This window comes from Myotis myotis, unplaced genomic scaffold (assembly GCF_014108235.1).
Source record: "Myotis myotis isolate mMyoMyo1 unplaced genomic scaffold, mMyoMyo1.p scaffold_m19_p_1, whole genome shotgun sequence".
NCBI lineage: Eukaryota > Metazoa > Chordata > Mammalia > Chiroptera > Vespertilionidae > Myotis > Myotis myotis.
Genome location: NW_023416313.1, coordinates 135478595 through 135489629, shown reverse-complemented (window position 1 = coordinate 135489629; position 11035 = coordinate 135478595).

Below are 11035 nucleotides of genomic sequence, written 5' to 3'. Positions count from 1 at the left end.
TCTCTTTTGAAGAGACTACGTAATTTCCTGACAAATTGAATGTGGGGTATGAAAGAAAGATCGGAGTTTAAGATAGGAATGGAAGGTGGATTTTTGATCTGAGGGCCTGGAAGAAGAGAATTGCCATCCACTGAGATGTTAAAGATGTGACTGGAGCAACAGAGGAAAGGATCCGAAGTGCTGAGTTTGATATGACTCACGATGTCTAAGCAGTGAGTTTAAGTGGGCCACTTGATGCAGGAGTCTGGTCCTGGCAGAAGAGGGAGGTTTGGCACTCTCTGTAATCTCCATTTAGATCAGCATTCTCCAAGAGAAATGGCTTGCCACAATCCCCTTAAAGATATTTTTACTCCATCTTTCTAATTTTACTTAGAAATTATCTTTCTTTGAACCTATTGCTTTGTCTAATTTCTTATCACTAAACATCACTTTTTTTTTCTTTATTGATTAAGGTATTACATATGTGTCCTTAGCCCCCCATTGCTCCCCCCAAATCCCACTTATGCCCTCACCCCCCTGGTGTCTGTGTCCATTGGTTAGGCTTATATCACTTTTGAAAAATAGGGATGAGGGGGTGACATTTAAAACATATCTTCAGTTTTTACCCTCCTGAAATTCAGGAAAGTGGAAAGATTTTTCTCAACTTTGTCCTTGAGAGTCCCATTTTAGGTAACCTTGTTCTTTTAAAATGTGACTTTTGGCTCTTTCACACGCAGGATATAAATAGGATTTTAAAGGCACACAAGTGTCTAGGCTAGGCTTGCTGAGTTCTGAGTTTATATGGAATATGTAGCATTCCTAATAGGGAAGGTGATAGGAACATTTGGAAAACAAACATTTTGAACCTCATATATCTCTAAGGTGCTTAGATTTTAGGGCCCTAAAAACTGGGGCTAGCTTGGAGAAGGTAAGATCTAAAAGAAGACATTATATTTTAATTTATTGACAAGAGAGATTCTGACTTTTTTACCTTTTTAAACAGGATTTTACAATGTTAATTTTAAGTTACATGAAACTGTTAAATTGCTCTGAAGCACTGGATTAGGAATTAAATAATTTGGTTTTAATCCACATTCTTTAACTACTTAGCCATGTAATCTTTGGGCAAATCTTTTAACTTTTTAAATGTTATTTTATTTTTCCCATCACCTTTTATTCCCCTCCATGCCTTCTTCCAAATCTTTTAACTTTTGTCACGTCCCAGGTTTCATATCTAAAGAAATGAGGAATCAATACAGCTGTTTATCCCCTCCTGTAAGAATGAGATATAATTCAGATTAATGTATCAGAAAGCACTTTAAAAACATAACATAGTCTATAAATTCAAGGGATTATTTCCCTATTGTCAGCAGTATTATTTAATTTGAGAAGAATTTCTCATAATAATTGACATAAGACAAAATTGGCTTATCAGCAAAATATGAGTCAGGGACATATTTTTATTTCTTGAAAGAAGAGTTTTCTTTCAGTGATGGTATTTCATTGATGAAATAAACAATAGTTTAAATATTTTTTTTAAAGTTTTTCATTGATGTTTAGAGAGAGAGAAAGGGAGAGAAAGAGAGAAGCATCAATGAGAAACATCAAAATCGATCATCTGCCTCCTGCACTCTCCCTGCTGGGGATTCAACCTGCAACCTGGTATGTGCCTTAACCAGGAATGGAACCACAGACTTCCTGGTGCATAGGTTGATGCTCAACCATTGAGCCATACTGGCTGGCAACAGTTTAAATATTGAGTAATGCCTAATTTCTATTTTGTTTCCCACTTGAAGTTTCAGATTTGTAATTATTTTGCTGAGAGCCAGAAATGATTAGGAAGACTTTATGGGGGAATAGGCACTTCCCAATGTTGATCTTGTCTCCCTATTGTAGACTAGAGGCCTGGTGCATGAAAATTCATGCACTGGAGGTGGAGTCCCTCAGCCCGGCCTGCCCCTTCTCACAGTCTGGGAGCCATCAGGGGTGGGAGGTGACCTGGTGATCAGGGGAAAGCAACGCCCCATTACAACTCTGTTGCTGCCACTGAAGGCAGCATAAGCCTTGGCTGGCCCTGGTTACCTGAGCCTTGGGTAGCCCTGGGCAGCATCTAAGGCTTGCCTGTGCCTTGGGCCAGCCCTGGGGGGCTGGGGGTCTCCGGATGCAGGCCCGGCCTTGCCACACACCTACCACCTTGGCGGGGCTGAGGGGACTGGGTGCCACCATCTTGTGGCTGTGGGCACTGCCATCTTTGAGGTTGTGGCATTCAATTAGCATACTCCCTCCTTATTGGCTGTGGGCGCCGCCATCTTTGCGACAGCATGAGGGTCAATTAGCATATTACCTCTTTATTAGATAGGATAGCTAGTATAATTTCCCATCTATATCATTGTCTGTATATCCCTGATCTTTGCACGAAATTTGGAGTTTGTTTGTATTTGTTGCTTTCAGTTAATAGTAGAGAACACTTGGCCTGTGGTTGCTTAATATTTTAAATTGAGCTAAAGTAGTCTAAGCCAATCATGGAAATGTAATTCCCTTGCCAGTGATTGCCTTAAGAAAGTGCATGGGATACAGTTCTGGCCAATGAGATGTAAGAGTGAGTCTCGTAAAAATAAGACACCTGAGAGGAAATACTTTGTATACTGTCCTACATTGTTTTATCTGGATGTGACACCTGGAAGTGTGGCAGCATCTTACTGTCATGAAGGCCTAAGGTGATAAAGCAGAAAGCTGGGGAGAACTGGGTCTTCAGTAATGATGAACTAATTAATTAACCAAACTTGGACTGATCCTATTGATACTGTTATAATTAGCTAGTTATTAAAAATAGGAAAGGAGGAAGAGGACATAGATGCACATGCAGAGAAGTTGGTGTGACTAGGGAAGGTACTTTCCTGTCAGTCAAGGATTGGCCAGAATGGGCAGAGTCAATGCAAGCCTGGGAAATTTGGGGGTTCATAATCCCCAAACAAAGGAGTTGGCTCTCGTTGCCCTTGTGACTCTTGGCTTCCATGCATTTGCTCATACGCCCATGGCCACGGGGACCCCACATGCAATGGACTGATGGACTACAGCTAGCCTGATGCCGAATTAGACTGAGAAGACATGGAAAGGAAACTGGACAACAGTTCTGATTCTAGCCCTGTTAAAGCCACAGCTACAATTCTTCTATGGCAGGACTGAGGGAAAGAGGGCCTTGGAAACCCAGGGGTGTGATTCCATAGAAGTAAAAGCTCAGAAAATTCAAGTCTCAGAAAATTCCCTTTCTCAGGATATCACAAGAAGCCCACTCCCGTGAGCCACCAGTGAGGAGGAGGACCCCCACTTTCACCAGTAACGCTTTGTATAATAATGAACCCTCTCATATTTAAGCCAGTTGGAGTAGGATTTTTCTATAATTTGTACACAATGTGATTTACAAACCGTAATAGTGTTTAGCTTTTCTGGTTATTTTCATTCAAATATTCATTTGATCATGTTAGCTATGCTTCTTGGGCATTTTCAGATCCCACTAGTTTTCTTGAAAAGAAGCAACTGGGTTGTTGTCAATGCTGTGGATAAGGACACACGGTGATTAAGCATTCTGAGTGCAGAGATTCCATATATGTGTCGTCAGGATGTACCCAGTCCTCTTATAGTGCTTGGTATTCAATAAATGTTAAATGAATACATTAATTTTCCATAGGTCCCCCCACCCCCCCTTTTTTTTTTTATCACAATGGCACTTTTTCAGGCAGTAGGCTAAAGTTAACAGAATGCCCTTTCAATTTCCTTTTTCTGATTTTACCCTATAAAGGCAAATAAAGTTCAGAGGCCATGACTTTTTAGGCATCAGGCATATTTTTTTCTTCTAGAATTGTTAATTGGCATGAGAGTTCATCTATGCTTGTCTTTCTATTGAGACAGAAAAATGAGATCAGAATTCCAAGAGCAAGAAAAAAAAAAGGCAGTGAATAGCACCTATTTAATAGGCTGCCACATGAAGGCTGGAGTTCTTTAGCAAAAGTGAATTTCAAAGCGTACTTTCTATGCTCTTAAACTGCAAATGTTTAAATCAACTGAGATGATACAGGAGAGAAACATAATTGTCACAGTTAAAAAATGAACATACATTTATTTAGTTATACTTTTCTATCTTCCATTAATATACCTGGTTCTATCCATAATAAATAAGTAAATAACTTGATAATATGCATCCCTGTTTTAAAATTACACTTCAGTAAATCTCTGGGATAGCTTGCTTGCCAATATTGGAAGCTATGTGCTTGCAAGCTACCTATTCCAGAGGCTACCACACATAGTTCAGGGTACCATCCAAGAAATAAAGAGTGGGAACACCTTAAGGTTCCCTCGTTTGGGAACTGAACCAACATTTCATACATTTGAAATATTAAATAGCAGTTAAAATAGGTAAAGTAGACCTACATAAGTCAATATGCTTAAAACTCAATCAGTGAAAAGTAGCAAGTTTTAAAATGTGATACAATTAATATAACACATTAAAACCAAAATAATACTTTAAAAATGCATGAGAATGATGCATACCAACCTCAGAATTGTGGTTCTCTTGGGGGGAAGGGGAAGGATTGACTTTTTGCTATGTCTGTGCTTGGTCTATTTCTTTTGAAATAAAAACTTAAAGTAAATATAGCAAAAGTTAACATTTGTTAAAGCTGGGTGGTGAGACATGGTTGTCTGATATATATTGTCTGTACTTTCCTGTGTTTAAAATAGCTCATACTTCTTTTTTAAAAGGACTAAATTCACAATTCTATAATGGCAAAAACCTATTATTAGCTCCTTCTGTTTGACAGTCTAAACTTATGTCAATATTTAAACTTTTAATTTTAAGATAACCTGGGAAAAATTTTATTCCCTAGTGATTTATAGTAGTGTAGATAAAGGTCATCCTAGAAAGGCCATTTAAAGACAATAAGATCTATAATAATAGAAGCATAATATGCTAATTAGACAAGTGGTTAGGGATGATGAGGCAGGTAGGCAGAGTGGTTAGGGGCAATCAGGCAGGCAGGCGAGTGGTTAGGAGCCAGCGGTCCTGGATTGCAAGAGGGATGTCTGACACAGGGATCCCTGAGGGATCGGGCCTAAACCAGCAGTCAGACATCCCCCGAGGGGTCTCGGATTGCGAGAGGGTGCAGACCGGGCTGAAGGACCCTCACCCCCCGCCTGCACAAATTTTGTGCACTTGGCCTCTAGTAGTACTTACAATAAATCAAATTTCTCAGACAGTTCTGTGCTTACCAAGAGCTACAAGTTATAAGAAATAAGAACACTTGCAGTATTTTGTCCTATAAGAATGGGTCATTTTTTAAAGTATCCCAACTTTTTACATAGAGAAAGCACTCTGCCAGCTACTTAAACATTTAGGGTTTTTAAAAAGAAGAAATGTGAACATTTTGTAATCCAAGGATTTTCTCAGTTTTATTCATTTCTCTTGACTAAAGTTTCCTAGAGGAAGTATGTGGGGAAGTAATCTAACATGTCTTTAAATTCTTGAAACCATTTAAAAAAATAAACCTTTCAAAATGATTTTATCTATATTTAAGATATTAAAATATATCAACTCAATATATCAGGAAAAAGTCATCATTTACCAACTGAGTCCAATGAGTTTAAAAAATTTTAAAATATATATATTTAAGTAATTTTATGACTAACTTAACAGAAGTATGAGGAGATAGTTTAATTAAAAACTGTAATAAGATTTAAGCATAGTAAACCATTTTTATTTTATATTTTTTAGACTTTGAAGTTGTATATACTTGAAATGGGCAATGTTGGTTGAATGTAACATCGCCTGTCATGCAAGAATTTGGTACATGCTCATCTTGTAAATAGTGACTCCAGATTTCAAATATATATTTCTATTAGGTTCCAGCTTATCATTACCAGTACTTCTGTTTCTTCTTGCACTTGTATCACAAAATGCAATACTTTTTAAAAACTTTGATGACATGATTTGTTGAAGGGTAGTGATTAAAAAAAATTTTAATTTTTGGATTTATAAATGTCAATGAGAATGATCAGTCCATTTTTTTTTCATTTCTATAACACTTATTTCCTTTTAATCACCTTTGCATAGAAAACTGTCTTCAGAATGTTTCACCTTAGAAACTATATCAATAGATTTTGGTGGATAAACATCAATAAAGGTGAAAGAATACTGCCATGTCATTCATTTAGCAAAATTAGATGGTCTGGCTTCTCATAAAATATTGCATGATGAAGCCCTTCCTGTTGAATATAAGGGGATGAGAATATTGTACCTCCTTGTTGTCCTTAGAAATATATGGTTCATTCATCTTTTCTTCAGTTTGAGAAAACTCATTTAGAATATGCATCTAAAGAGTCATGGTCTCAGATGATCTTAACTGATCAATTTCATTAATATTGTTAGAGCTAGAGTATGGTTATTTGTCTCTTTGCATTCACCTGTGATTCCTTTAAGAAGTGTGAAAATTCTTATTAACTTTCTTCTATTTACCATTATGGCTAAAATGAAAAATTATAAACTCTCAAACCTCATACGTCTGTATTCATTGAGTCTTTACAGGTGCTGTCTCTCCAGACTTATATCTTCTTGAAAGATGATGCAATACTTTGGACAATGCTATATGAAAACTAAAGGATTATGCAATAGTGACAATTTTACTATTATGTTCCTCTTCTAGGTGATTCTATCATTGTTCCATTTGGGAATAACTGATTAGTGATGATTAAATAATTCCTGGGATGATAAAATAGCAAAATATTTAAAAAGATGTAGAAAAAATTATATCACTAAGATCCCATAATGTATCTTAGAGTTATGAAAGGGTCCAATGGACCTAAATAGGAATTGAAAAATATAAATTTTGTTCTATTTTTAAAAAGTAAACTTTCTCTTTATCTCTTGAACAATATTAGGAATGATTAAAAATCATTAAATATCAATTCTTATAGGTAGAGCTGCTCAAAAAACTAAAATTTTGTCAAATGGACCTGGATGGTATCTCCATGGTTAAAGAATCATCCTATCTAATAATAGAGAAACATGGTAATTAACCATAACTTCGCTACCCTTCCCATTGGCTAATCAGCAAGATATGCGAATTAACTGCCAGCCAAGATGGCGGCCGGCAGCCAGGCAGCTGAAGCGAACATGAACATGAGGTTTGCTTACTCCAGTGATGGAGGAAGTCAACGTTCCCCACCTGCCGCAGCTCAGCTCTGAGCTCCGGATGCAACAAAGTTGCAATGATAGAACCTAAACAAACTCCAGAAACCTGCTTTCAGCCAGCGCGGCCTCAGAGCTAAGAGCGGCCAGTGATGGCAACAGAGTTTCAATTATAGAATCTAAATAAACCCAGGTACCTGCTTTCAGCCAGCAACGGCCTCAGAGCTGGAGCCTGCTCTCAGCTCCAGTGACAGCTATAGAAGGTAAATTAATCCCAGAATAAAAAAGAAAAAGAAAAAAAGAGAGGCTGGGAGCTTCAGTCGCCCACCAGCCTGAAAACAGCCCTCAGCCCCTCACCCAGACTGGCCAGGCACCCCAGTGGGGACCCCCACCCTGAAGGGGGTGTGACCAGCTGCAAACAGCCATCATCCCATCATCCAAGCTGGCCAGGCACCCAAGCAGGACCCCCACCCTGATCCGGGACACCCTTCAGGGCAAACCACCTGGCCCCCACCCGTGCACCAGGCCTCTATCCTATATAGTAAACGGGTAATATGCAAACTGACCCTAACAGCAGAAGGACTGGGAATGACTGGTCACTATGACACACACTGACCACCAGGGGGCAGACGCTCAATGCAGAAACTACCCTCTGGTGGTCAGGGCGCTCTCACATGGGAGGAGCTCTGCTCAGCCACAAGCCAGGCTGATGGCTGCCAGTACAGAGGTGATGGTGGGAGCCTCTCTTGCTTCCTCAGCAGCACTAAGGATGTCCGACTGCAGTTTAGGCCTGCTCCCCGCTGGCAAGTGGACATCCCCTGAGGGCTGCCGGGCTGCCAGAGGGATGTCTGATTGCCATCTTAGGCCCAATCCCCTGGGGAGTGGGCCTAAGCCAGCAGGTGGTCATCCCCTGAGGGGTCCCAGACTGCGAGAGGGCACAGGCCGGGGTGAGGGCCCCCCCCCCCGAGTGCACAAATTTTTGTGCACTGGGCCTCTAGTAAATTTATAAAGACCAACTGTTCATCAGTCTAGCTCACAAGGTCAGAGTTCCCAGTCCATGCTTTCTTTGTTGGAATTGCCCCTCATTCCACAAAGGGCTGGGCAAGTGTTCTTAGAAATCGTAGCATTCAAGGCACAGATAATTAATTGGTCCAGGGGTGGACAGTTGACCCAAGTTAAGAATACAAATTCCTCTTTTTCCAGATTTTGAATCATAAGAAACAAACACGGGACCCTGGAGCCAGAGCCAGGTCAGAGCTAGCAGCACCATGGAGCCGAACTCCAGAGCAAAGCTAAATGGCAACGAAGCAGAAAAGAAGACATCATCAGAGAAGCAAAGCTAAAATGGAGTGAAGAGTGTACAATCGGGACAACATGATCCAGTGATGGGCAGAAGGTGACAAACTGACTGAAATTCCTGCAGTTTGAATTATCCCCATTTTTTTTTTAACCAAACCCATTTACTGAAGTTAGAATTGGGTTTCTGTTTCTTGAAAACAAGAAATCCCTAAAACAGAAATAACTTATTTTTCCCATGGCTTAAACTGAAAACCATTAACCACAGAGATACCATCCAAGTCCATTGAACAAAATTTTAGTTTTTTGAGCTAGGAATGAACTAGTAACCGCCTCTGAGTGAAAATGTACAACCAGCTGTGGAGTCAAAGCAGAGGGATGAGGTAAGACAGGGGTGACAGCCCCTACTAAAATTCTGACAGTTATCACCAGAAGAACCTTACTTCCCCATCCCATGGGAAACTGGTAGTATGGAGGTAAGAAAAGGCAAAATAACTAAACAATTGTCTAAAATCTCTTAGGATACAAACCACATGTCACTAAAGGCAAAGCTTCTGTCAAACGTTGAAATGTAGGAATGTATTAGAGATCATTAAAATTCAGTGGCAGAGAGGGTTTCCTTACCAGGTTGTCTGGTTAAAAGCAGACAGGGGAAAACAGGAAATTACATATTTATGTTTCATCAAGAGAAATCTTTTCTGCTGAGATTGTTGAAAACGAAGTCCAGGTAACACTTGTGAATTTGGAAAAGCTCAGGGCTCAGGAGCCTAGCAATTGAAAAGGAAGTATCCAGCAGTAGCTAGTTTAGGAAGCCCAGCTCTTTTCCACAGGATAAACATGTTGATGCCTATCAACTACCCACCACACACCCACCCCCAACTCCTAGTAAAAACGTGTCCCTAGGTTGGAATGTAACCTGTGGAGGGCAGGACTTTTTAGGGACAGACCAGAGGGAAGCGCTTCCTGTCCTGCAAACCTCTTTCCAGTCACTTTTTCTCCTTTATTCTCTTGAGGACGGGGCCATTAAGAACAATGGGTCTAAGAACAGCGGAGTAACAAAAATCCTGAAGGGTGGTCATTAGGTAGCCCGGTGATTAAGGGAGTAAGCTTACTCCCACAGAAATTCCTGATATGCCTTTCAGTCAACTATGTACTCAAGAAAGACAATGACTGAAAGCCACTGAAGTAGCTATCACCAGAAACTTACTCTTGAACAGGCACCTGTACCAACTCTTCTGGAGGCTCTGACTCAAGTGGGGAAAGGATGCTGGCACCAGACAAAATTCGCTTAAGTGTAGAAAAGAGGACTCTAACGTCCTTTACAGGAGCGGGCCTGCAAAAAGGAAGTCCCTCTGATGGCCAGATCCGAGGACGGCCAGACAGGACTTAGGAACTTGTCGACTGCCAAGGGAGTCAAGAAACAGACTCATGGCAGTCATTTAGGGGCAGACTAGTGACCTGCATATCATCCTGGTTTCTAGGTTTCTTGCCCACCTCTGTCAGCTTCTTTTTCTAAGCGATTCTTTTTATTCATGGTTTCCCTGCTTCATTGGTGATGTGATGGTAATAAAGTGTGCCAGAAAATGCAGAGGGGGTCATTCTGGCAGGATGGTGATGACAAGGACCAGATGGAGACTGAGGGGCAGGCATTTGTAGCTGTGCCTGTAATACTGGAGCACTTTAAGCAAAACTATCTTGTAGAATGAGTTTCCTCTACAGAGAAGTATAGTGGTAAGAGTCAGTGGTATTGACCTAGAGCACAATCACTTCTTGAGAATGATTCGGAAACCCCATTTTTACGAGGTGACTCCATTTTCAAGGCTTCCACAATGGTTGTGCAAGATTGTGTGCACACTGCAGTCTTAGAGGTTCCTGCCACACCATCCTGTCCACAACTGACTGAGAGCCCTAACAGATTCAGACAGGTAATCAGCAGAGGTCAGTTGTGAGATTCTATAGTACTTGGTTCAGAGTCTGCACCATGGCAGGGGCAAGGCATGAGCAAGCCAAGGCTATAGAGACAGGACTAACATGTCACCTGAGTGGGGAAGCAGAAAGGAAGAGGCCTTCAGAGAAACCAGTTCATAGAGAATAAAGATGCAAAGATGATTATGTGTAAGAGAAAAAGAATGAAGAAGAGGGAGATAAAGGAAGAGTAGAAAACAAGGAGGGTAGAGGACAGAGACAGAACTAGACAAAGAAACAGCCAAAGGCAGCTAGAGACACAGAGATAAACTGCTAATGACTTTCCAGACACAACATTCACCTGTACTTCCTTGCAATTAAGTTCCAGATTTCTGTGTGTATTTTTTAACAACTCCCCTTTTTCAAACTACTTTAGGTAGACTTCTGATTCTTACAACCAAACAATTCTTGATTTAAACATCTGCTCCTTGATTGTAGCTGCATCTTTTAAGTGTTTACTTTGCAACTATGGAAATATATGTACCACCGAACATTAACAGGGGTACTGAGGCTCTCAAGGAAGAGGGACTATAATTTGTAATATTTTGCAACGTACCAAAGACATACTTGGTTTTAAGTAGTTTTTAAACAATAACAGCTAACATTTATTGAGTA